The sequence below is a fragment of the Panthera uncia genome, assembly GCF_023721935.1.
Source record: "Panthera uncia isolate 11264 chromosome A1 unlocalized genomic scaffold, Puncia_PCG_1.0 HiC_scaffold_17, whole genome shotgun sequence".
NCBI classification, from domain to species: domain Eukaryota; kingdom Metazoa; phylum Chordata; class Mammalia; order Carnivora; family Felidae; genus Panthera; species Panthera uncia.
Window position 1 is genome coordinate 30,259,044 of NW_026057577.1, and position 27,882 is coordinate 30,286,925.

Genomic DNA, 27,882 nt, shown 5'->3' on the forward strand with positions numbered 1-27,882 from the left:
ATGTGGTATATATATACAAAGGAGTATTAGTCAGCAATCAAAAAGAGTGAAATCTTGCCATTTGCAACTATGTGGATGGAACTGGAGGGTATAATGCTAAGTGAAATTAGTCAGAGAAAGACAAAAATCATATGACTTCACTCCTATGAGGACTTTAAGAGACAAAACAAATGAACATAAGGGAAGGGAAACAAAAATAATATAAAAACAGGGAGGGGGACAAAACAGAAGAAACTCAAATATGGAGAGAACAAACTGAGGGTTACTGGAGGGGTTGTAGGAGGGGGGATGGGCTAAATGGTTAAGGGGCACTACTCCTGGAATCTACTCCTGAAACCATTGCTGCACTATATGCTAACTAATTTGGATGCAAACTTTAAAAAATTAAAAATAAAATTTTAAAAAAGATAATATAGGAAAGTGCTCAACCTGTTGTCTGACATTAGATAAACATTCAGTAAATAATAGCCTTTGTTGATGTTCTCCTTGTTAATTGTTACCATCCAGAACACAAAAATGCTAAAATTCCTGAAATCTCTCTCCACCCCTTGTTTCAAATCCCATCTCAACTTGTGGTTTATTTCTCGAGTTATTCTCATAATGTTTACATATATCTACTGTTTATTTAAATAAAATACACTTCTTTTGGTCTCTTAAACAAACAAGCAAAAAAGAACTGAGACCAGATCTCACCTCATCCAGGAAGTCTTGCAGGATTAATCCTATCTAGTTACAAAACACTATTCACATTACTTAAGGAATGTGAATTCAAATGATGATACAGCTGTGCTGTATCTGTGATCAGACCTTCTCCTCAACCCTGTGAACAGTCTACTTAAATTCAGTACAATCAGATGTGAAGGGTGCCTCCTACATGCTGGGTGTGAGCTAGAGGCTGCAGCAGAGTCTCGGGAAGCTTATCCCCTCATAGGAAGAAACTCACAAGGTCTCTGAAGAACATTATCTGTGTTGGAGTAAGTAAAGCTAAGAGGGAGTCAAAGGTGAATGCCAACATTATTTCCTGAGAAAGGTTAATTCAAGGGTGAATTTCTTCATGTTATGTAAGTTTTCCATTTTCAAGATGATTTAATGCAGCAATCCTCTAATAGCCAGCCCCTTGGAAGCATCAAGTTCAAATGCTGACTTTCACACATGGTATCAGCAGTACATCTCTTGGGTAAAGGGAGGGCAACCCACACAGGACTTGAAACATGGTAATGACCACTTCTTACCGCTGACAGGTGCAGCACACAATCACTTCAAGCTAATATGCTCTGAAATGAATGGCTTTTAGATACCTGGCCCTAAATACAGTTTTCTAAATGCCAAGAGGGTGCCTCAAGGAAGAGAAGGGGCTGACAATACAAACTGGGACCTAGACCTAGTTCTGGCTCCACCATTATCACTTCCCTAATAAGGACCCCAAATTCCTCCACTATCAAATGAGAAAGTTGAAATAAAAACTCTCAGAGATCCCTGCCAGCACTAAAATTCTACGTTCTACATTAAATTATGTATATGCAGGCTCCACAATATCCCTTTGGACTTAAATATCACACCAAAAGGCAGTGCCAGGCATTTATTAGCAGTAAAAAATTCAAATGATGCAGGAAAAAAAATGGTCACATTTTATCTGTTGGGGACATGTAAGTACCCAAAGACTTTCTTCCTGCTCTACTTTGTATAAATTTATTAACAGAGTGACTGCAATTAAACCAAAACAATGATATGACTCATCAATGTAGCTGCTGAAAACAGCACAGTGTTTGGATCTCCAGAGGGCAGCTGGGCCAGGAAGAAACAGATCACAGATGATACCCAGTGATGAAGAGTAGCAACCACCACAGGAGGGACCCACAAGGGAAGGCAGTGTTCCCTTTGGTCTCCGTAGGATGCCACCGGTGGGCGATCCCAGAATAAGTCTAACCTGGATTCTGAGTGATTCCCACAGTAGGAAGGTATGTGAAGTGCACAGATAAGAGAAAATGTGAGAATGTGCCAACACCAGGGCAAAGATAAAAGACACATACAAATCAACATGGCTTAGAGACTGGAAAAGATGATAATGTTTTTTAAAATCGTGGTATAGGTGATGGGTATTGAGGAAGGCACCTTTTGGGATGAGCACTGGGCGTTGTATGGAAACCAATTTGACAATAAACTTCATATATTGAAAAATAAATAAATAAATAAATAAATAAATAAAATTGTGGTATAAAAAACACATAACATGCAATCTGCCATCTTAACCATTTTTAAGTGTATACTTCCGAAGTATTAAGTCTATTCATGATGTTTGTGCAACAATCTCCAGAACGTTTTCATTGCAAAACTGAAGCTTTACACCCATTAAACTAGTCCCCATTTCCCCTGCCCCCAACTCCTGGCAACCACCATTCTACTTCCTGCCTTTATGAATTTGTCTCCTCTTCACACCTCACACAAGCAGGATCATACAGTACTTGTTTTTTGTGACAGGCTTTTTTTGCTTACAAAATGTCCTCACAGTCCATGTTACAGCAGGTGTCATAATCTCCTTCCTTTTTAAGACTGAATAATATTCCACTGCATATATATGCCACATTTTTTAAATATAATTTATTGTCAAATTGGTTTCCATATAACACTCAGGGCTCATCCCAACAAGTGCCCACCTCAATGCTCATCACCCACTTTCCCCTCTCCCCCACCCCCCATTAACCCTAAGTTTGTTCTCAGTATCCAAGGGTCTCTTATGGTTTGCCTCCCTCCCTCTCTGTAACTTTTTTTCTTCCCCTTCCCCTCTGCCATGGTCTTCTGTTAAGTTTCTCAAGATCCACATATGAGTGAAAACATATGGTATCTGTCTTTCTCTGCCTGACTTATTTCACTTAGCATAATACCCTCCAGTTCCATCCACATTGCTGCAAACGGCCAGATTTCATTCTTTCTCATTTCCAAGTGGTATTCCATTGTATACACAAACCACATCTTCTTTATCCATTCGTCAGTTGATGGACATTTAGGCTCTTTACATAATTTTATGCCACATTTTTTAATTCATTCATCTATCAAGAAACAAGAAGGTGGGGGCACCTGAGTGCCTCAGTCAACTGAGCATCTGACTCTTGATTTTGGCTCAAGTCATGATCTCACGGTTGTGTGATCAAGCCCCATGTCGGTCTCCATCCTGCCAGCCAGAGCCTGTTTGGGATTCTCAGTCTCTCTCAAAATAAACAAACAAACAAACAAACAAACAAATAAATAAATAAATAATTAATTAATTTTAAAAAAAGAACATAAGAAACACCAGGGTCACTTCCACCTCCTGGTTACTATGAATAATACTGCCATGAACATGGGTATTTAAGTGTGGGGATAATTCTTCTAAGTAGAATCGCATAAACTATTTTGAACCAAAAGTCAGTTTAAAATTTTTGTTTTACTATTTCCTAATATAAACTATCACTCCTTCTCACCTACGGTGGAGAAAACAAGGGCAACAGCGGAGAAAGACCATCAGTAAGGAGAAGACTGTCTCCACTGAGGGGATGTCATGGTGCCACCAGAGACATGCTGTCTGCAGGCATCCCCTGAGCTAGTGGCAGGGGCAATAGCTTTTCCCTAAACCAGGAGTCCCCTACCTGGTGTGTTTGCACAAGAAGACTCCTTTAAGCAAGAACAGTAACAACAACAGAAATCTAAAAATAAGTAGAATGACAAAAAAGCTACTAATAATTCAGAGTTGTTTTAAAATAAATTGGTGTTTTATTACATCCATTGCATCCACTAATATATGTAAGTAATACAGGGATGCCTGGGTGGCTCAGTTGATTAAGCAGCCGACTCTTGATTTCAGCTCAGTCATGATCTTGCAGGTCATGGGTTCTAGCCCCATGTTGGGCTCCACATTGACAATGAGGGGCCTGCTTGGGATTCTCTCTCTCTCCATCTCTCTCTGACCTTCCCCTACTCACATGCTCTCTCGCTCTCTCTCTCTCTCTCTCTCTCAAAATAAATAAGTACATTAAGTTAAATTAAACAAACAAATAATAGAAGCAAAGCTTGGCAAGCATATGGAGTCACAAAATGAAACCTCCCCATAGATGACACATACCACCTTCTCCTTATCCACTACCTCACCCAAGGCTCTAAGGTCCAGGGGGTGGGAAATGCCTCCCTACACCAGCCCTACCCCACCCATTCAGCCAACTGTTAGCCTATCGCCTGTACCCATATGAGAAATGACAAGAATTCAATCTATGCCGCCAAGAAAGCTGCTAAATGAACTTAACACACCTCTGTGAGGCCAGCCAGCAACATTAGTAACTCCGAGGTATATGATATAATCTGGCTATATTCAAAAGCCCAGCGTCTTGACGCCTGGTTTCTCCCCCACCCCCAACTATTCACATTGAGTCTCTAATATCCAGTATCAAATAGACCTTAAGCACTGGTATTAAAAAAAAATAAGCACCAGTTTATGAGTACCTGAAGAGGAACCACCCTGACCTCACATTAGTGCTACAAAGAGGTAGTCACTCTGAGAGCAGGCAGTGTCCAACCCATTCTCGCTAACATCATCTGATTAAAAACCTAGCAGTTTTGGCAGATACCCCCGAGTGAGAACAATTGGACAGAAGAATTGCACTGTGAAGTGCTAACCTTGAGATCCCAAACACCTACCAAGGCCAGCTAAGGCACTCTGTGCCTGGGCCAGGGGAGCCAGGACACCAAAACCTCTTTCTACTAGGCACAGCCACTGAGTGAAGTTTGAATACAGCTAAGTTAATGCGTGAGTGAAAAAAAAAAAAAAATCAGACTGTTTTGAAGTTTGTCAAAGAGCTCCTTGAATGTTTAGGTTTTAAACAGCAATATCCTTAAGGGCGTATTTTTCCTATCAGTCAATTTGAACCTCTAATTTCAAATTAATTCAATGATGGAGTTCAGATTCCAAAATAACCAGGTTCTCTGTTGTTCTGACATTCACAGGCTTAGCCGACACCTTGGAGAAACACAGCCTGCGTTTGGCAGCTGCTCTACTTCCCAGCCCCTCCTCACGTGCTTCCTTCAGATCAAGCAGAGCCCCTATTCAGAAAAGCCATGGCCTGGGAGGGGAAGGTCTGATGTGCAGCTGGAATCTGGCCTAAGACTGTATTTTCACTGACTTGTCATCTGGGTGCCAGGGGAGAGGAGACAGCCCTTTCCACCCAGGGGCTGACTCCCCTTCCACAACCTCCCAGTCATCTCCCTCCCTCAGGCCCTGCTCCAAGGCATTGGGACAGCTAAGGAACCAGGAAGGAGAAGCTTGGCTTTGGCCCCCAGGACATCTGCATGACCAGCTGCCCCCGCCCCCCACTCCACTGGCTAATCACACCATGGAAAATGATTCCTTCTCAACCAACCCAAGAGACCAAAACTTGTGCCCAGTCAGATTAAAAAAAAAAAAAAAAAAAAAAAAAAAAAAAGAGCCCATCTCCTCCAGGAGCAGACCGCAGGCCCCCTTGTGCCTGTCTGTCAGAGTTGGGTACCACCTGGGTCAACCCCAGAAAGTTCTCAGGCTCTCCTCCTGGCCCCACATCCAAAAACCAGTCAGTTCCCTCCTAAGATAATTTTCACATGAGTTCCTCTACCGCTTTTAAACAAATTTTGAGTAGCCTGTGTTTCCACAGTCAACAAAAAAGGACAGCACCACAGGGAGAGATGGACTCTGCCAACCACTGGCTGTGAGGTTTTAGAGGATTGCCTCTCTACATCTCCATTTTCTTCCCTGTAAAATGAGGTAATGATGCCCATATCAAAGGATACTCTAAGGTAGCACTCACGAACATGCTCCAGAAGAAGGTTTGACACAGGCATAGTAGACATTCAAATAAACCAAAGGTTAGTATCTTCTTCCCAGAAGGCTGGAATGCCCAGGGAGTCATCAAATTTCAACTGAGGCAAATATCCAAGGACCTCAGACGCCTCATCTGTTCTCAGGAATTAATCACATTTGAGAATGAGCTTATCACTAACAACGGGGACAAAAGGGGTTCAGTTCCACCCAGAGATTGCTGTGGTTCTTGTCCCTCAGCCTTGATCCTGACCCTACAACATGCTGCACCACTGCATGCAATCCCACCCTGTTCCTTTACTCAAGCTTTCCCAGGCACTGGGGCAGATACCCAGAGTGGGGGTGGGGGGCGGCATGTGCACTTTAGCACCTCCAATTCAATCAAGATTGACTTTATGGTTAGCGACCAGCACATTCATAAAGGGCCCCATGCTTACAATCACCATACTCTGTTGCCATCTTGAAATCCTTCATAATTTCTGAACAGGCCTTCAATTTTAATTTTTCACTGGGTACCACAAATCACATACATAGTCCTGAACTCCATATTTCACAATGACTTTCAGCTGTTCTCCCAAACCAACTCTACCTGTTCCTGACAATGGCCCCACTATCTTCCCTATTACCTGGGCTTGGAATCAGAGACTCTCTTGGTCATGAGCCAGCCACCTGCCCTCCCCCACCCCCCCAACTCCTGACACTGACAGCTACCAGGCACTTTCAATTCTATTTAGATTTTTGCATTTATCTCCCTCTCCATCCCCACCATGGCTGCTCTACCTCACTCTCTCAAACCTGTCCTAATAAATACACGACCACACTAGTCTCACCTCCTTCAGGTCCTTCTACCAGTCATCTATCCTGCTTGCCCAGGCCAGATTAATCTCACAAAGGCAAGGACAATCCTAGCATCCTTATGCTTAAAGCCCCTCAAATCTCCTCCCTCTCTTCCATGGCACCATCTCTGTTGCTCTGAAGCTGCTGATAAGCCCCACCCTGGCCCAGGCTAGGAACAGACCCACCCTTCCTAGAACTTTTAAATCTTTTAGGAAAGCCACAGGACAGGGGCCAGGTCTGCTTTCCCTCCTGGATCCTTATTCTACAACACAACACCACCCACTTCCCGATTTACTACCATCCTTATTATACTGCATGCTCCCGGCAGCCAGAATCCATGCCTGATCCATTCCATCTCTGCTTATCCCAAGCACTCCAGCACAGACAAGAATTGTCTTTAAGTGACTTCTCACAATATGCATTTTCAGTGTTGCCCCAAGCTCATGTTTCAGCCTTAGCAGGGGTGAGCTCAATGCCATCACCGTACTTTATACAACATATTCAATTTTGCAGGACATCTGTCACCTTTTCTCCTTTTTTTAGTGACAATAAACACAGAGGAATTTCATTAAGCATAAACACTCTCAAAATCTACTTCGGCGTAATATGAAAAATCTTTACTAATCCAGCTAATGTGCTTTTCCTCCAACACCCAGTGAAATCTGGTTCTCATTTGAATATTTAACAAGCATCATCTTGGTAAACCTCTTTCCCTTGATCTATGTAGAAATAAAAAATGGATTTAGCCCATTCAGACTGTGTTTGGTCTTGCACATACATTTTATGCCTCCAATCGAAGTCTTAATCCTATCGTAGCACATTAATTCTGGTCTATATGAAATGGTGCCAGCAGAATCCACTTTTTTGCTTCATCCATTTATATTAGTTTCCTTCAGTGAGTCCTGTAATGTTTTAGCTCAGTAGAGATGCATGCATGTCTTCTCCTTCTACAGATTAGGGTAATTTCAAAAACAATAATAATTGCCTATTTTATACAACTAACCAGTAAGAACCTGAAAAATTTGTTTTGTAAAACAAACCAAGATCTAATGATCTACATTTGTAGTGCATGTCTTAGCACCGTGTGCTGTGTGTTTTTATACCAATAGCATTGTGATTAGAAGAGCTTTTTGCCAAGGAAATATATTTTTCTATCAATTCTGAAGGCTAACTGTTGCACACAATAAATAAAAATAGAATGCTTTACCAAGATATTATGAAGCTTTCATTTTAAAAGGTGAGACTCATCGAATCTCAAATGATGTAGTTGTCCTTTCTCCCATTTGAGTTGGCTATTGAGTACTGTCACCAGTAAAAGTGGATTTGAATCAAGGTTTGTAACATAATAATTTTGGAATAACTCCCTCCCTTTTCATTTGGATGTATACAGCAGACATGCTAATAATTGAGACTGTAATGTGCATGGCTAACATGCCCCATTCAGTACTCATGTATTATGGAAAAATAACAACAACAAATTCCCTGGACATACTCCTGACAGTGGCTTTTGTATGATTATGACTAGCATTTCAGACACACACACTCTTTTGCTTACATGCCATCCTTAGTACGTGGGCAGTTATTTATCCTATGTGTGTTTTTTCTACCGCACTATTAGCTTTATGAGGTCCCAGCTATAAATTGTATATACATGATTATGTATATATTATTCATTTATTATTATAGAGATAGGTATATACCCAATTACGTACGCCACTTTTGACCCTGGTGCTACTGTCAAAGTACTACAGGTATGTGGATGGAAAAGAATCTTTCCCTTGTTTCCTGAGAATCTTCTAGGGCACTAGTAGCCTATGAATCCAAGACACCTTCAAGCCCATGAGTTTGAGTTTTAGGAAGAGAGAAGATGAAGGTTATTTGACTTTTTAAAATCCCTTTCCACATTACTATGTTCTTCACCTTCTTACAAACCAAAGACAAATATTAGAAGGCTTCTCCCTTCCTCAAATTTCACAAATAGTTGTTTTGCTTAGCAAAATAAGGCATGCTTCTGAAATAAAACTCAAAACCAGAGCCCATTTGGTCCTGCCAGAAAGTGATTATGGAATTCGCTGTCAATGCAAACAGCTCCACAAACACATCCCAAACCCCCTGATTCCACTAAAAAGCAGTGCAGGGAATTCAGAATGAGAAGCCGCTTCACATACACCTCTCATTAAAAATAATTGTCAATTCCCTGTGTGCTCTCTGTGATCCTCTGGGGTAGCTGCAAGAAAGGAAAAATGAAAACAAGAGCTGTATCTACCAAAAACAGCCCACAAATAAAAAAAACTCTCCCAATATCTAAGACCAAGAGAACTTGGGCCCAAAATATCATTGTACTGAAAGCTAAAACCGGTAAAATATCTGTCTTCAATTCTCTACTTCTTTCGGTATGACAAAACCTAGCCATGGGAATCGAAAGCTTGTAAATTCAAGGAGCAAAAGGTTTCATTCCATGTGAAGCCATGTTCTTGCTCAAGATTAGTTTATAGTAAGCTGATTTATCAGCACCGTGGACAGTTCAGGGCAGCATTACTGAGAAATGTTGCTACTGCACCAAAGACATCTACATCACAGCAATGATGTAATTAGGGAGTAGAGAGGAAATCAAGATGTCATTGTGTTTTATTTTGCCTTGTTTTGTTGGGAGACAACATGGGGTGAGAGGCAGGGAGGCAACAGAATGTCAACAAAAAAATCAAAGTCTTAGAAGTCTATTTTGACTGTGGTGGCATCCACTGACCCCCTGGGTTTCACTTTTTCAAACTAAATTTAGCTGTTTGTGTACAGATTGACACAAACATATACCACGCCCGCCCCCCATGGCAAATATTGATATCCTTGGTGCACAAAGATGTCATAGGCAAGAAGAGAAGACAGACATTAACTGGGATCAAGGGAAAAAATGTAAGAAACACAAAATCTCTCAGTCCATCCACTGTACTCAAGGAAAGAGCAGGTGAGAAGAGGGAAGATAAGTCTTGACAGAAAAAAAGTAGGATCATTTTGTTTCTATTACTATGGTCCAGTCTGCACAACTTCAGGCTGGCTTATCTGATAAGCAAAACCTTGGCCTGAATGAGTGTTGATGACAACTTAGCAATGAAGAGAAAGTCTAAGAGAGCAGTTGTTCCTATCCCAACTCTGAAACCACCAGGGTGGACTCTGAGTCAACTACAAAAGCCCTCCAAAATACCCCAAAGAATGGAATACACATTTAGAGGATCACTGACCTGTTGCTCAGATGTGATTCAATAACAATCACATGAAGAAGCATTTAAAATTTCCTTTTTTATGTTTGTTTACTTATTTTGAAAGAGAGAGAGAGAATGCATAGGCACACAAGCAGAGGAAGGGCAGTGAGAGAGAATCCCAGGCAGACTCCACACTGTCAGCGCAGAGCCCAATGCGGGGCTTGAACCCATGAAATGTGTGAAGTGAAATCAAGAGTCAGATGCCTAACTGACTGAGCTACCCAGGTGCCCCTAAAATCTCTTTTACATGACCAATAGAATCCCTATAAATCCACACCAGCACCTCAGCAGTCTGCTGATGTGGGGAGGGGCACAAAGTGATATGGCTTTCTGGGGTCATGAGCTGAGTTCCCTAGAAAAAAGTCACAATGATTTCTCCCAGAAATGTTTGAGAGGGGTTCACAGTGATTAGTACTCTCAATGAAAAGTGGATATTGATTCCTCATGGAAGCATTAATAAACATGAAAGTTAAGTGATTTGCATGATGAGAATGTTGTTTTCCCTTAATTTTGTTTTGGCAAAGTACAATGAAGGCTCTGGAACAATTAATCACAAATGCTGAATTACAGCAATAAATGACAGATCTTCTCAATCCTGGGCCAAGGATTCTGTCAAATCATATATATGTAAAGAATGTATTTTTTGCCTTTAGATACCAGCTTTTTGAAAAGCTGTCACACATAATTTGGAACACTTAAAGATAAAGCAGAACTCTATCTGTTTCTCTTTTTTAACCCAGAGAAAATAATATATGAGTAAATGGACTCTTTTTTCCAAATTAAGCACCAAATCAGATACACACTGTCTTAAAGGGCTTCTTCAGATGCATGTTCAATTCTCAAATCTTTGGATAATGAGTTCATTCAGCTAGGAATTGAGAGGAAACGAAGCCAAATTTTGAAGTGTTAACAATAGACTTTGTACCCTACATAAGAGAATGTACTCATTTTTCATCATAATAGCACTGCTTCACTATCATATTCCAGAGCAACTTTCCTGAAAAGACCTGGGTCTACTGACAGGTATCACTTTAAGGACAATAAAGAAGTTACTTTCTCCAAATGAGAGTCATATGATACTAGAAGAGGTGAAGGGACTTGTCCAGAGTCCCCCCATAACTTACCAAGAAGGAAGGATCCTTCCTTACAGATGGTTTTGTCTCCAGGGCAGCACTACAGACACCAGGCTGCCTGAATCAAACCAAGCTAGTTGCTCTCAGAATATCCAGCATGTCTCCTAGGAGACGGGGCCACGCTGGCCTAACGGTTTATGGGAGGAACAACTGCTTTATGGAGCCTAACTAAGGATAATACTAAAGAAACAGTGGCCAAAGTCATAGTCCTGAGATGTCTTGAATGGTAGAAACCACTTTTCCATGGGTGTGTGCTGATGTGGTCCACAATAGGTTGCTCCTGGTCTCTGGGGCCTGCCTGCAAACCCAAAATCTGAGATATTTCAGGATCTGCACTTAGCATGAGCTCTCTCCTTCCTGCCAGCCACCAACTCCTTATGGCTTAGAATTCAGGTACTGGGGCACCCAGGTGGCTCACTCGGTTGAGTGTCTGACTTCACCCAGGTCATGATCTCACAGTTCCTGAGTTCGAGCCCCGCGTCGGGCTCTGTGCTGACAGCTCAGAGCCTGGAGCCTGCTTCAGATTCTGTGTCTCCCTCTCTCTCTGTCACATCCCCACTCATGCTCTGTCTCTGTCTTAAAAATAAATAAAACATTAAAAAAAATTAAAAAAAAGAACTCTGGTACTAATTTATTTTCCTAGTCCAATTTAATACACCATACCAGTCATGTGACAGGCCACAGGCTAGGCCTGGGAAACCTTGGTAGCTATGCATGGTCTTTGATCATCACTGCTCTCTGGTACTCAGTTGCTTCTTTGAATCTTCAGACACTCTTACCATTTATCAGGAGGTAAGACTGGCATCAGATAAGACTGCCCAATCCAGCATTCAAAGCTCTTCTTTTGATAGGAGGGAAAAATAGGATTTTACAGTACTATAAAACTAACATAACCCAGTAATTCATGCATCACAATTTATGTAGCTGCTTGTACAACTTTTAATATTTACTAATAGAATGATTTCTTCTCTCCTTCTGGTAAATTGAGATACAGTGTGCCCCTTAAACATTCCCTCTGATTCTCCAGCTGTATGAAATGCTCAAGAATCTCAGTAGCCCCTGATTCTGATGGTATCTTCATATCCAATCACCCAAATTCTAACCAGCTTAAGACTTCTGATGAATTCATTCAATCACAAATTTTATTGAACAGAATAATGTTGTGGCATAATTATCACTACTGGCAATGGTATCAAAATAGACTCTTTTTGTCCTCAAGGAGATAATAATCAATGATGGGGGCAAAAAAATCCATAACCAGTAAAATAATGATCTCTAGGGCCTAAAACAGAAGTCTGGAATGGATACCATGGTAGACCCAAACAATAACTGGCCACTTAAATTCAATGGGAAATTTGTATAAATTTTATCTATGAGACTATCATCATGTTCCCAAATATGTTGTTTCAATATAATAGAGCCTGACAGCTACAGAAGAAATTCATTGTTAACACACACTACCAACTACTGCACATCTGCTAGTGGGTATATTAACCTTTGTTTCAAGAAACCATTCAATAAATATGAAACAAGTCTGCAAGTAGTTTAGTCACAGTGTCTTCCAGTACTCATCCCACTTAATGGTCTAGGGCTTCTCAGTTTAGCTTGATATCCAGGAGAGAGGAAATTGAAATTTGAGAGCAACTCATCGATGGGGAAATCACTAGGTAAGATGAGGCTTCACTATCCAGGAGGAGTTTCACATATGGCTGATTCTGAGCAAAAACCCACACATGAGCAGATACCTGCAGAGGTCCTCATGAATTTTTCAGAAGGAGATCAAAGAGAAAATAGACATGAATGGGTTAGAGCAGAATGATATGAAGTGGAAACAGTGCTGGCATGGATTGGAATTTAGATAAAGTCTATCCATGCAGAATGAGCTTGAGCAGAATACAACATTCCTAGGCTCAAGGAGACAAACGAGTCATGTCAGTGCAGGACACTGGGAGCGTATGAGCAGTTCCTGGCATTCCAACTCAATGTCACTCACAGAGATTGTTAAAACCATACCAAGAATCAAAAAGCTACTCAAATCTCATACCCTGGAATGACTATTCCTTCTGACAAAGTTGCCACAGTCAGTCACACAGGCAGTACAATGCATATGAAAGGTATCCCTGGAGTTATGCAGGGCTGAAACCCCAACAAGGATGTGTGAGCACTTAATTCAGCAATTTAATTAGCCAACTTTTGAGTGTGAGTACCTAGTCTGTGCTAGTGTGGAAGACACTGGAGATGCAAAGATTTAAAAGCACACACTCAGAATCACCACATCCCTTTTATTTCAACAAAAATGTGTTGCCTTTTCAAACTATCCCAGAGAAACAAAGAGAGGAATTTCTTCCTCAAACAAGATAAATCTCCTTCAGTTCGAAACCAAGGGAGAGCCGCATGTGAGGAATACAACCAAAGGACACAAGATGAGAAAATCCACAGAAATGACTCACTTCTGTTCAGTGGTTACTGAAAATAAAGAAAACAGTGGTAGTGTATGCAATGCCAAGAAATATAGGCAGGTAATTAGAGAAATGCTGACGTGTCTTCTAAAGAGAGATGGTTTCTTTGGGGACTCAGCATCATCACTGCAGTGATTCCTCATTCTAGACTGGGCTCAACTCTCACTGATAGGTCAGAGCAGTACATATCAGAGGGAACAGCCCTGGGTGGCCTGCACCTGCTGAAGGACCTCAATAAGACACACTTGACTGTAGGTTTGAGACATATGCACTGGACCAGCAAAACATTCATGAAGAAGCCACAAGCCTTGGTCATCATTTCCAAAAATGGCTCCCAGATCACGTTCTCTTAATCACCCTGGAAGAGCTGTGGGGGGCGGGGGTGGGGGTGAGGGATTAGAAACCTGTACTTCCTAAATTCCCTACAACAAATATATATTACTTTGTAATAAGAGAAACCATTTTTTAGAGAACAGAAAACATTAAGTATTGCCTGGGCAATATCTTTTAGCTGTGGATGCCTTAACTTTGCAAAATAAGCCCTTCTTGAAACAGTCAGTGAGTCTGGCCTTCAGTCAAGTTTTTATGGTAAGAATTCGTGCTATGAAATTTAGGAAGCGTTTCTGTTCTTCAAATATTTTTTTCTTTCATCTAAATTTCTCCTGAGGTAAGAGTTCCCTTTCTTGATTCTTCACTTTTACCAAAAATCTATCTTTCCCGAGTTCATAATATTGTCCCTTTGAGAAAAAGTACATACAAAGGAAGCACTTGACCACCAAACAAAAATACACCAATTAGCCCACATACTATAAGAACACGTGCCAAAATGAATATGAGAGGAAGCTGATTTGGATGGTTTTACCATCTTCTGAGCCCCTAAGGGTAGACCACCAACTTAGCTAGGCTTATTTGAAATGCCGTTTATCAACAGGGAAACAGAAAACACACAAGGTGGAAAGAGTGTGTACCCCTCATGGTTTTCTCAGTAAAGGTGCATACACAATTAAGAGTAGGTGAGCAGCCCTGAGCAGGCAGCCCGGGTTCAGAGCCCTGTGTTGAACGAGCATGCTGGGGACCGCCTGTTGAACGAGCAGGGCCCTCCTCTTACTCAAAGTGAGTGGGTGTGGATGTATAGGTCATGCAGTTTCCTAGGAACTAAAACAAGACTCATTACTGAATTCAAGGGCAAAGGAAACTCCTTGAGGTCTGAGACAAAAACATTTTTCAAATAAATGCCCGAAGCAACTGTCTTGTTGCCCAACCAAGCCCAACAATCCCTAAAACTGACTTTCCTTCTCAGATAAAACAGGGCACCTCCAACCCCAAAGCTTTGGGGCGGGGGGCAGGGGTGGTGGTTCCCACTGGTGAAGAGGTAGTCCCAAGAGCAAGTTACCCTTGCATGCTACACAGGGACAGAAGCCAATTCAAGGCCAAGGGTAAAATAAAACATCATTCCTAACAGATGGAGTTCTGAGAAGACATTTCAGCAAGTGACTCCTTTGGGGAACTATCTATAGAGCTGACAAAGGCTGCCTAGTAGTTTAACTGGTGCTGTATCCTTTTTCTGGACTGGTTCATCTGGAATATAATTCCACCCTGACCTGAAGATGTGTACGGTTTCCAGCTTATTGATTCTTACCACCTCTGAGGTTTTCATCAACATCAACAACAAGGCACCTGCTCCCTTCAGGAGCTGACGGTATACTGGGGGAGACAAAGGAAAAATAACGACAAGGTGAGTTATTACAAGGGAAAACTGTAAGCACTTGTGCCATTCATAGGGATACACTATATTTTGGGGAACTAAAGCAATCCAGAAAGTCTTCCTGGAGGGGCAGGTTTAGAAATTGAAGTTCAAGGTGCACCTGGGGTATTAGGACAATGGAAAGGTATGCTAGGAGGGGGGCTTGGCAAGCATGAATGCATGAGGCAGATAAGTATAGGCAGTTTGTAGAGACTGCAAGTCAACAAGCCCAGTATAGGAGAGAATTTGTGTAGGAGGATGAGAAGGATGGGGCAGTTAGTAGGATTAAATTGTAAAGGGTCTTGAAAGTCAGGCTAAGAAGTTGGCTCTAATTCATCAACAGCAGGCAGTCTTTGAAAGCACCAATGCAGGTACACTTAAAGACAATATAGAAGGTAAATACAGAGCAGCCTGCAAGATGGTCTGGGGTATGGGAAGCCTATACTGGAAAATGGGTGAAGGCTCCAGAAGCCCTGGATGCCTGGCTCCTGCACTTGCAGGACTGAGAAGGTTAAGGACTATGATTCTTCTGAACCTCCTGCCCTGTCTGATTAATCATGTTCCCAGAAGGGGACTGAGCCCATACAATGCAAGACCCCTAGAGAGAATCTTCCAGGTCAAGGACAAGTCAAGAATCAACCTGTCTACTGTACTTAGGGGACAGAGAGGAGCCAAGAAATAGAGCTCAGCAGCTACTCTCTGCCCTTGCTCCTGTGCCCCAACCCTACAGAAGACAAAGTCAGCTTGTCCATTCGGCCAGCCCACTAAGGGTCCAGGCAGATCCTGTACACACAGAAAGGACAATGACGACTGTGTCCACTACAGAGGCAGGTAACACAGGGCCACAAAGACTCTCTAGGCAAGTTCACCCTGTGGGTTTCTACCTGTTCTACTTGAACTTGACGCAAAATTCATCATTAGAAATTCATGCATTTCTAATAAAATGCAATCCCTTATACTGGCTAAGAGGTCCTGCATGATCTTCAAAGCCCTGCCTGACAATTTCACCACACGTCTGCACACTTGATATACTCCAGGCACATTTCTTTTCATCACTCAAATGTGCCACATTCATTCTCACCTCTGGGCTCCACACTTGCTGTTCCCTCCACCTAGCATGCCCTTCCCCCAGGTCTTAAGTCAGCTGCCTCCACTCACATTCATCCCTTTTAGGAAGGCCTTATGGACCAAAGTTTTGTGCCCACCGAAGAGGTACACCTCACCTGCACATCTACCACATCACCACTTCATGTCATCTTTTTTTAAATTGTCATTATGGAAGTACAGTTGCCGTACAATGCTATATTCCTTTCAGGTGCACAACATAATGATTTTCCATTAATATACATTATGAAAGGTTTGCCACAGGAAGTGCGGTTACCATCTGTCCCCATGCACCATTATTACAATATTATTGATTACATTCCCTAGGCTGTACTTCTCATCCCTGTAACTTATTTATCCTATAACTGGAGCAGTTTTACCTCTCAGTCTACTTCACCTATTTCACTGACTCCCCCAACTGACCCAACTGCCCCATCTTCTTATTTGCACTTAGCTCTATCAGAAACTGTAACTTACCTAAGTGTTTGGTGTGTGGTCTGTCCCTATCACAATGCAATGTCTAAAGGAGCAGGGACCTTTTCAAGTCTTGTTCACTTGTGTCTCTCCAGTGTCTGAAAAGTGCCTGGCACATGGTGGTGGTTAACAAATATTTGTCACATAAGTGAAATAATTCATCAACCCATGCCTTGAGGATCCATGAAATTTCACCTCCCTGAGTAGGAAACCTGTTTTAGATTGTAATATAGATCTTAAAGAGACTAGAGCCAGAGAGTTTCTCATTTCCTTTAAACCATCTGCATCTAAAATGTTAGCAGCTGGGCATTGTATGTGTTCACATCAAACAGGGAAAAGCAGCAGGGAACTTGCTAAATACACAGTCAGTGAGGAAAGAAACTTCTAGAAATGCCTTCATTAATGAAGTGGCTTCTAGGGGACAGTCCCTTGAAATACCACCTTGTTGGTAATAAAACTTCCCTAACTGTGGAGTTAAGGGCAGGCAAGTGAGGGGTAAGATGTCAGTCATTCCCCACCACTGAAGTAGGAGATCCTGGGATGCCTAAGCTATAAGTCATGTAAGTCACGGCGTGCTCTCGTGCCTGCGTCTTTGTTCTGCCTGGAGTCCGGGCTCTAATGAGGCTTTAGGAAAAGCAGAGCTGCCTTTTAAGAAAATTTCATCCTAACCTGGAAACAGCAAAACGGAGCCAAGGCTCACTTACTGGGACTAACAAGGCAGAGAGACAATAAATGTAACCCTCAAATAATTCAGAAACCTCTTCCTGCAAACCTCTCTGTGATCTAATAATAAAAACTACTACCGTTTTCTATAGCTTTTGATCACGCACAAAGCACTTTCACATCCCACGGTCTCCCATGATTCTCAAACTCCCCATGAGGCCATTGCTGGCATCATCAGCATTTTGCAGATGAAGAAATGAAATGGAGGTTCAGAGACATGGGGGGAGAATGAGAAGCAACACTCTTGGCCTGCTGAGGTGATGAGCCCCCGCCGGGGCTGCTCTTCCTTAAAGCAGAGGCGAGGGGATGTGGGAAGTCCTATGGGGCCCTGCACTCAGCCCCCTATGCTAGGGCACCAGGAGCTTCATATCTAGGCTAGCCCTGAGCACTCACAGAAGACTTTGGTTTCTCTTATTTTTCATTGGTGGAATTTGTTGTTTTAAACCTTCCTCCAGTGGTTCATTCCTCCAATGGCTCATTTCTTCTAAACAACCAGGATGCAGAAAGGCCCAGAAGGCAGCAGCCATGTCCACTGTGACCTCCTGTTCCTCTGGCAGCAGTCAGAGCCTACTTCCTCTACCCAGTGAGATTGTTGAAGCCTCTGTGGCTTGATGCACACAAGACTACAGCTCACGCACCCTTGGGTGACAAAGGCCTCCTCATGTCAGACTCATTCTTGTGAGCCACAAGCACTGGAAGCTGGAGGGACAAGGGGCAGATTTGTGGTCAGACTGCCTGCCTCAGAACCCCGGCTCAGCCGCTTCCTAGCTGTATACCAGGGCAAGTTACTTAGGCTGAGCCTGAGTTTCCTCATCTGAAAAATGAGGATCGTAGTGGTGCCGACCTCACAAAGCTACTGTATTAAATGAGAAAATACCTGCAAAGCACTTAGAAGAATGGCTACAATTGAAAAGCAAGTGCTTAATATGTGTTAACTGTTGCTGCTAATTGCTCTCATTTCAGATACAATATTCTTGAAAGTTTAAGAGTCCACAAAGGAGGAGGGATGGAAAGCAACATGTCCATATCTAACTTACAATGCAGTGTGCTTAACAATATTTCAGCGAGATGAACCAAGCAGCTTAAGAGCCAAATACAAAACCCAAAACACCAAAGAGATAGAGAAAACTTCACTAAGAACAGCAAGTTCATTGAAGTGTCAAGGCCTTTGCATTTGCTGATCCTTTGGCTTGACAAGTTCTATGCCTACATCTCCCCATCGCTAGCTAGCTCCATGTTCTTTCCCCAAAAGGCTTCCCTGATCACCAGCTAATGAGACTTCCCTCCACCGCTCTATCACATCACCCTGTCTTCAAAGCAGTCATGACTCTCTGAAATGTTCTGATGTGTCCACTTGCTTGCTGCCTACTCCTTCACCAAAATACTAGCTGCACGTAGCCAAGAACTTGGCCTCTTTTGTTCACTATTGCTTCCTCGGGGTCTACAATAGGTCCTAACACATAGCAGATGCACAAAGAACTGGCTGAATCTGTAACTGGACACTGAACCAAGCCATGAAGAATGAATAGGAATTTTCCAGGCTGAGAAAAGATGTGCCAGATAGAGAACCATGACAGCAAATGTGTGCCCGGCCTGAAGTTCTGCCTATAACAGAAGACCCAGAGGACTCTCTAAGGTCGAGTTAGAAGATTTCCCATGTCATGAGCTCCACAGTGTGGTAAAACTCTACTCAAACCCTGAACCTCCACTCAAGCTTTCTAGAGCCTAGCATCCCAACAGTTCAGCCAGGCAACAAACAACCCCCTTACCCAATACTCCCATCAAAGCAGGGGAAAGGGGCTCTCCGGCACCCTGTGGACATCTGCCATGTGAGATCAAAGACTCTCATGAGGAAAATTCACTTATAATTGGAATGGTAACATCAAAACATTGCAAAGTAAAAATGGCTTGAAAATTAAAAATGCAATCAGCAATGTTACTATATGTTATATAACTATAAATTACATTAATAATTATATATATTAACAGTGATAGCTAACATTTATGAAGCTCCTGCTTAATAGAGCTAACATTTTGTTGATTTTTGCATCAGTCGAGAACAGTGAATTTATAACATAAAAATATATGCAAATTAAATCATTCATTCATTCAGCAAACATTCATTACATGTCTAATTTATGCCAGGCACTGAGACATAGCAATGAACAAGTCACAGATCATTTCCTCAAGGTGCTCACCAGTCTACATGTGACATAAAGAAGGAGAGATCAACTCTGCTTGAATAGGTCAAAAAGAAAAAATTTAAAGAGAGATCACATAATAATGATGACGATGATAATGATATCAGCAGGTAACATTTATTGAGCAATTACTATGCCCCACACACTGTTTTAACATACTTTTCATTCATTTAATCCTCACAACATCTACATGATGGAGAATTATTATAACTTGCATTTTACAGAGGAGGAAATTGAGACACAGACAAGTTATGTCACTTGCCAAAAGTCACAGAGCTAGTCAAAGGCTTAAAAGACTGACTGTGCTTGACCTGGGACAAAAAGAATTTGCCAAGTGGTTGAGTCTTGTTTCTCAACCTCATCCTACTTGACCTTTGGGGCTACATAATTCCTCACTGTGGGGCTACCCTATGCTTTGTAGGAAGTTGATCAGCATCCCTGGACTCTCCCCACTAGATGCCAGTAGCAACTGCTTTCTGGTGGGATAACCAAAAATGTCTTCAGACATTGCCAAGTGTCCCCTGGAAGGAAAAAGCTGAAAACCACTAGGTTAAATGAAGACCATATGCTCAAAGCACCCTGGCAAGAAATGAGCTATCAGGTCTGGGAAACTACCAGTTACCTCATGTGGGGTACAATTCAGAGAATGACAAAGAATGAGGTTAAAGGCAGGAGCAGAACCAAATCGCAGAGAAGACTCATGGCCTACATAAGAATTTGGACTTGATCGTGAGGACAATGAGGAGCCACTGAAACATTTTAAGGAGGGACATGACCAAACCAGATTTAGGTTTCAGAAATACAGAGCTGGAAGCAAGATAGAAGGTGGCTCAAAGATGATGTGGAAAGAAACTGGAGAGTGGGGTTGGGGGGGCTAAAGTAGGAGACTGACAAGAAGCCAGGGAAGGAAAGATGCTTTGAAGGCGTAGGAGGTAAGATGGGCAGGCTTAGGTATGTGGTGGGGAAGATCCAAGGATAATAGCAGCCCACAGACCTGGGTGACTGGATGAATGGCAATATCACCCACAATGACAAGAAGTGGAGGAACACGAACTCTGGTTTATACAGAGTGAGTTTGAACTGCATCAGAGAGAGACGATCCAAGTGGAAATGTCACTGTGCAACTGGATCATCAGTGTCTTGAATCTTCGATCTGAGCTGGAGATACATATTCAGAATGTGAGATATATGTGGTTATGAAGACTTTCCTGCTGAATGACATTATGCAGGAGAGATTAACAAAGCGTCAAAAGGCCTGAGGACAGAGCCCTAAGGCATCACCAACAGTGAAAGGTTGGGAGGAAGACAAGGACATAAACAAAAAGAGCCACAGATAGCAGGGAGACCATGTCAGAAAACGATGATAGAATAGTGCTACTATGGAAGTCAGTGAAAAAAGGGAAGATACCAGGTAATACCAAAATCCAGGATTCATGACTGAATGGGAAGGTTTAACTAAAAAGCACCCAGGCCATCAATTTTGATTACATTCATAAACTACTTCCATGAAGAAAATATAAGTTACTAATATAAATAAACGTAACTCTCCACACTTAGAGAGTTGAAGAGACTACCCAATTAAACCTGCTTATTTAATTCACTTGTGATCTCAGGAAGACTAGAAAGCAACCCCAACGTCAAATGGCTGCCAAAATCATGACAGCCGAAAACAGATTCAAATCATGACAGCCGAGCACTGTGGGCAAAGCAGAGCCTTGGAATATAAAATGCAAGTTCCATCCAAATTCCTTCTCATAACAACATGAAGACCGATGTACAAGCTTACACTTTTGACAAATTATAAATGATCTTTTCATAAAGAGACAAACTTGATTTGTGTTTATCTGGAAAAGTTCTACTGCACTGTCAGAGGTTTTCACTAAAAGACACAGAGGTATGTTTCCAGAATATAAGGTCTTATCTGAAGCAACATTTCAAATAGTAACACATCTAATATATGTTTTATACCCAACGCTCATTTGCAATCTGTACATGCTTGGTTATATGTCCATCACTCAAAGTGAATCTGTTTGAATTAGCAAATATGACGCAACTCCAAAGTATTCAAGAAGTTGGCAAAAATCAATTCTGAGGCAGGAGATACACAAACCCACCCAAGGAGAAAAAAAAAAAAAAAAACAGACTGCAACGGACTCTTGGTCTTCAAATTTCTCTGCAAAAACATAAACTCCAGAATCCAGGACTTAGAATCAATCTGCACACAAAATTAGTTCCCAACACAAGGCCTTGGAACTTCATAACCTAAATCCAGAGTGATCTTACACAACAAAAGCCTTTTCTCTTAGACACCCTGCATTCTGTTCTGTTGCATTTTTAGATCTACAGATAAATAAAATGGAACATAAGTTTAAAAGACTTTATCACTGGTTAAAATATTCACAATGCCACAATCTGCCACAGACAGAGTCATGTGGTTAAATGTGCAAACAATTACTCAATTTAATTTCATCTTGCACAAGTGAAAAAACAAGCTGTAATCACAGTAGATGCTGTTCATTTTATTCCAAAAGCCACCATCTTTTATGCTCCTGATTGGATTTTATTCTTGGACACAAGTGGAGTGGGCTTCCACACTAAGCATGCTAATTCACAGGGCATTAAGAGGGCATGCCTAAATAAAGCGGCAGCTGGATCTCTCCTAAAGGGACTTGATTCCAATTCCTTAAAGAGACGGGCTCCAAGATGAGCCACTGCCCAAATGCTCATACTCAACAGTCTCACACGGCACTGCACTGAGTCCTAGAAACCCATACTGTCAGGATTCCTGTCCTTTAGGTGACAAAGGAGCCCAAAGCCATTCCACGTTATATTCTACCTCTAGCACAGGCTCCAGGATCACAGTCCCTGTGCTCTGCCAAGACCTTCAGTAAGTTATTCAACCTCCCTTAGCCTTCTTATCTGAAAATTGGGGATAATAAAAGAACATACATCACAGAGTTAATGCAAGGAGCAGATGAAAGTGTACATATTAAGTGTTTAGTACAAGACCTGGCATGTATTAAGTTCCCATTATCATTAATATTGTCTAATAAACAAAGAGAGAAAGATCTGTGCATTAATTATCTATGACTGTATAACAAATTACCCCAAAACTTATTGCCTTAAAAAAAACAAGCATTAGGGTGCCTACATGGCTCAGTCAGTTAAGCATCTGACTCTTGATCTCAGCTCCTGTCATGATCTCAGGGTCACAAGTTCAAACCCCGCAATGGGCTCCATGTTGGGCACGAAGCCTACTTTAAAAACAAAAACAAACAAAAAAAATAAAAACGAAGCAAACAAACGTGTATTATCTCAAGTTTCTGTGAGTGAGGAATCTAAGCGTAATCTAGAGTGCCTCTGCTTCATGGCTTCTCATAGGCTGTGGTCACGTTATTGGCCAGGGTCTCATCTGAAGGCTCAAGTGAAGGAGGATCCCCTTCCAAGTTCACTCCCATGGTGGTTGGCAGGATCCAGGACCTCACAGGCAATTGGACTGAGGGCCTCAGTTCCTCACTGGCCGGTGATGAGAAGCCTCCCTCAGTCCCTTACCACATGGCCTGGGACTCCCACTAGGAAGCTTACAGAATAGCAGCTGGCTTCCTTCAGAACAGGCAAAAGAGCAAGAGAGGGCATACAACACAGAAACTACATTCTCTTTGTAACCTAATTTTAGAAGTAGCATCCTATACCTTTGTCATAGCCTTATTTGTCAGAAATGAGTCTCCGGGTCCACCCCGCAAAAGAGCATGAGTACCAGGAGGTGGGGATTATTGAAGACCATGTTAGGGCTCTAGTACATTCTGAAAAGCCAAAGTCTTCACAGTGAGGTTGCAACTCTTTTTTTCCTTCTTTCCATTAACACTTATTTACTCTGTATCAAGCACTGCACAAAGGCCCTGAGAATATATTAAAGAACACAGACATGTCCTTGCTCTCATGAAGCTGATAATCTAGCAGGGGAAACAGACATTAAAGAAATAAACTATGATTGAATTAAAGTTATGACGAGTGCCTTGAGGAAGAAGTACATTGTGCAAAATTGCACAAAGAATGTGATCCACTCGGAATTCACATAGGGCTTCCCTGAGGAAGAGAGCCAGACTGAGACAAAAAGGATGAGAAAGACTTAACAGGGCAAAAACCAGGGGCCAGGCAAGAGAAGACAGGTCCAGACACAAAAGAACAGACTGTAGGAAGGCTGTGAGATCAGACATATTCTGCACACGTTGGACTCAATAAATGGTAGGGTGGAGGCAGAATGGTGTCCAGGCAGCATTAAGCAGTTAAGTTTCTAACTGGCCCCTGTACTTGACTATATTAAATTCACAATGGACAATTCAGATATATTGGCCCTCCATGATTTCAGTTAGATCTACAAACTGCCACACAAAGAGTTAATAAAACCTATGTTGATCTAAATCTTCCAGACCAGCAAAACTGCAGTGTCTTGGGGGCTTCGGGTTATTTTAATGATTTGTCCAGGAAGACAGGTTTCCATAATAGGACACAATACCCTTAACCAAAATCAGATCTCATTCTGATGAATTATTGCTAACCAAAAAGCACTCAGAACAACGAAGACTCCTTCTCATTCTATTTCATTAAATCCAATCAATTTTTCCATAAATAATACTGCTAAATGACTCCTGGAGTTAAAGAGAACACAAAAATGCTGATCCATGGCAGAGGTAGAGTGAAACACTCAAAATGAAGATGCTTTCCTGTTGATTCCCAAGGTTGGAGAACAGACCCAGAAACAGATGCAGCCCAGTGGGGGTTTAAATAAAGAACTTTCCTCCAAGACATTTGAATTCTGCTCAGTGCCCTCTCTTGCTTACTAGCAAGCTGCAAGTTCAAGTGTCAAACAGCCACAAAAAGACACATTTCAATAGGTCTGAAATCCAATACATTTGTAGGAAAAGAAATTAGTACATCTTCATTATATTCATGTTACCCTGGGCCGAGATACTTATGATAAATAGCCTACATTGTAATCCTATCGACAAGAGGCCATCTTTCCCATTGATGCTGTGAAAACCCCTAGGTACATTGTGGTAGTCAATCCATACGTACTAATGTAATTAAGGTTTGGGGGTAGGTGACACATGTTTATTGTGCTCAAAAATTGAGTGACAACTGTTACCTAGCCCTGGTAACAGCATGCTTCCGGCCCCACTCCTGGCAGACTCAACACCAGGATGGAATTTCCAAAGTACAACCCACACTCAGAACAAAGCAGAGATGATCAAAATCGCATGTTTTTCTGGAGCAATGAGGTGTAGTGGGATAAAATGGAGGTAGGAGGGCTGCCCACCAGAATAAAAAAATCTCCATCTGGTTGTCTGCTCACTCACATCATCACAGCTTCGTCCATGATGTGGAGAAAGGGAGTCAAGAGGATGGACCCAACAACAACAACAACTAATAATAATAACAACAACAACAACAATAACAACAACAACTTAATCAAAGAGTTGAATAAACTTTGAGGTAGCTTTAGGAAACAGCAGGAGACTGGAGGGCTCAGCATTGTAGTTTGTTGGCTAGCAAAATAAGCCTCTGGCTGGAAGTTGAAAGTACTTGATTCCAGTCTCAACTAATTAACTCTTTGGCATTCAGCAAACATCTTCAATCAAGTAATTAGCAAGTAATTATTGAGTAGCTACTATATGGTCAGCATTCAGCAAGCTATGGGGTTGACACAGAGGAGGTTAAGGCTCCAATACTGCCCTCGAGGAACTTAACATTTTAACTAGAGCTTTCCAGAACCTGCCAAGAATGACTCCTTGTTACTAAGTCCTTGGAAAGTTGGAGGCTAAAATTTTAAGCTCAAAAGCTCTTCACAGCTAACTGCTTTTAAGGAAAAAGTCTTTCAGAAATATATGATTTTAGCATTTCTAAAGATTAAAAAAAAAAACACTGGTTCTACTGGATATATTAATAAGAATTATGCCCCCAAAGAAAAATGTTACAGGGTCTTACAGTCAATAAGTTTGGGAAACAAGAGGTTGAAAATGAAATAGTCTTCTTTACTATAGGACTTCTCAGAGCCTTAAAAAACTAATGTGTACTGTGAGCATCTAAAGGGAGGATATGATATACTTCTCCAGGCAATCATTTTTCTCATTGATTAAGGTTCTGTGCCATGTACTTTGGAAAGACTATGGTAGACACTTTCTCCTTCCCTGTCTCCTTCAGTAAATGCTCTCAATGGCTCAGAATCGTCTTAGCATGGGGGCTTTCACAGCAGCACCGCCTTGACACTCTACCTGGAACCCAGAGGCCAGCTGTGAGGCCCTAGCGCATGCCACCCCTCTGTCTCCTCCACTGCAAGTTATCCAGCCATTTTCAAAGTCCCACTTCCTTGAAGAAGATTCCAGACCAGACTGGCCTTTTCCTGTTCCACTGAGAATACAAGAGGCCTGCACTGACCTGGACACTGCCTCCTGATGCTTTCCATGGCTCCTTTTACGACTATTGTCCTGTTCAACCATTTCTTTGTGGAACGATCTGTGGGCACATCTTCAACAAAACAACGCATTCCACAAGAGCAGAGATATCGTATCTTCCTGTGGCACCAAGGACATAGGCTTTCAAATGTTTGGTGATTGACCAAGGAAAACTTAGAGAAAAATGCAAGGTATTGTTATCAAAAAAGGTCAGCCAAGCTTGGTCAGCCAGCCCCACATGGTCTTGAGATAAGAGCTATGCTGTTTGTCTTATTCATGGGCACAGTGTGGGAGGTGAGGGTGTCCCCCTGCTGTGACAGTGCTATCAGTAAGAAGGCCAAACGCAACAGAGACAGAGGAAGCCAGAGGCACATGTGGAAGAGGCTTCTCAAGTGCAGCTGTTGAGCATGGTGCCCCCCCAAGGTGCTGACAGGGGATCAGCCATCCCCAAATCCAGTCTAGTAGCTCTTGCTTCCCAAGAGCCATGTGGTTCGCAGCATCTGGAGGCTGCCGTGGTTAACAGGCTCACCAGAGGCAGAAAGGAAACCTATCTTATAAAAGCCACTGGTCTGATCAATCACCAACATGAACAGCAAAAGATCCTGGCTTCCCTCTCTCCAATACCTGAAGAGAGGATCTGCCTGGAGGACGCTACCAAGAGGCCTGGTGCAATTTCCCCAGCCTCACGGGAGGTGGTGTTGCATGATAGTTACGAACCTAAGGCTCTGGAGACAGACAACCCAGCTCTGAATCATGGCTTTGCAGTCATCAGCTATCTATCCTTGGGCAACTCAGTTAATACTCTGAGCCTCAGTCTCCTTACACATTTAAATTGGAGTGAAATAGTTCCTTCTCCACTAGAAGGCTGTGAGAATATAGGAGATAAGCATACAGAGGGCTTAGTCCAACACTGGGCAAATAGTAAATGCTCAGTGAACACTAGCCTCTGGTACTAGTCACTACCTCCCCAACACCACACCCTGCTTTGTGCAATAGGTAACTCTGCCCAAATCTCTAGCCCACGCTGAGGTCCCCAGGGCCACACAGGGTGATCCTATGCCAATCTATTCACATAATATATGCTCAAGAAATTACAGTTATTTTCTGCATAATCAGAATTGGAGATTTTGCTGTCTTCCCCACCAAATTGGAATATTCCCCAGAGTCAAATTACATGTGTACTTTCTTCACCACTTAAGAGCTGTGAAGGCTTGGGCAGCTTCCTCTTCTATAAAAAAGCAGATGGTCATAGCACCTATTTTGTTCAGTCACTGAAAAACTAGAGATTAGGTAGATCAAACCCAGGGCAAATGTGGGGAGGGAGAGAGGCACAGTCGGCAGCATTAAGGAAAGGAGCACCTTCTCAGAAGGGGAGGGTCCTGGGCACTCTCTCCACCTTTGAGCAGACAAAGGACAGACTGGGAACAAGGAAATCAGGAAACTCTGCAGCCTGGCAATCAGCACAGAGGTGATCATATGTCCAAGAGCCCTGAGCGCACAGAAATAATGGGGCAGAGCCGTTTAACAGACCAGGTAGATTGGGCAGGAGAGGGGGAGGAAGCAGCTCCCTTCATGGGGATGAACAGAGAGCATGATGAAAAGAACCCTCAAGATGCCAGCTGCAGTTTGGGAGTCAGGCTCTCTTTTCACTAAGGAATTTAGCTGGAGAGCGGCTGGCCAAGG

The 27,882-nt window shown here is 42.3% G+C and overlaps 1 protein-coding gene across 1 annotated transcript in view; it reads right to left on the minus strand.

Annotated features, from left to right (window-relative positions):
* The window catches only part of SPOCK1 (SPARC (osteonectin), cwcv and kazal like domains proteoglycan 1), a 509,861-nt gene that overhangs the window by 440,030 nt on the left and 41,949 nt on the right, over positions 1–27,882 (minus strand). The window lies entirely within an intron of this gene.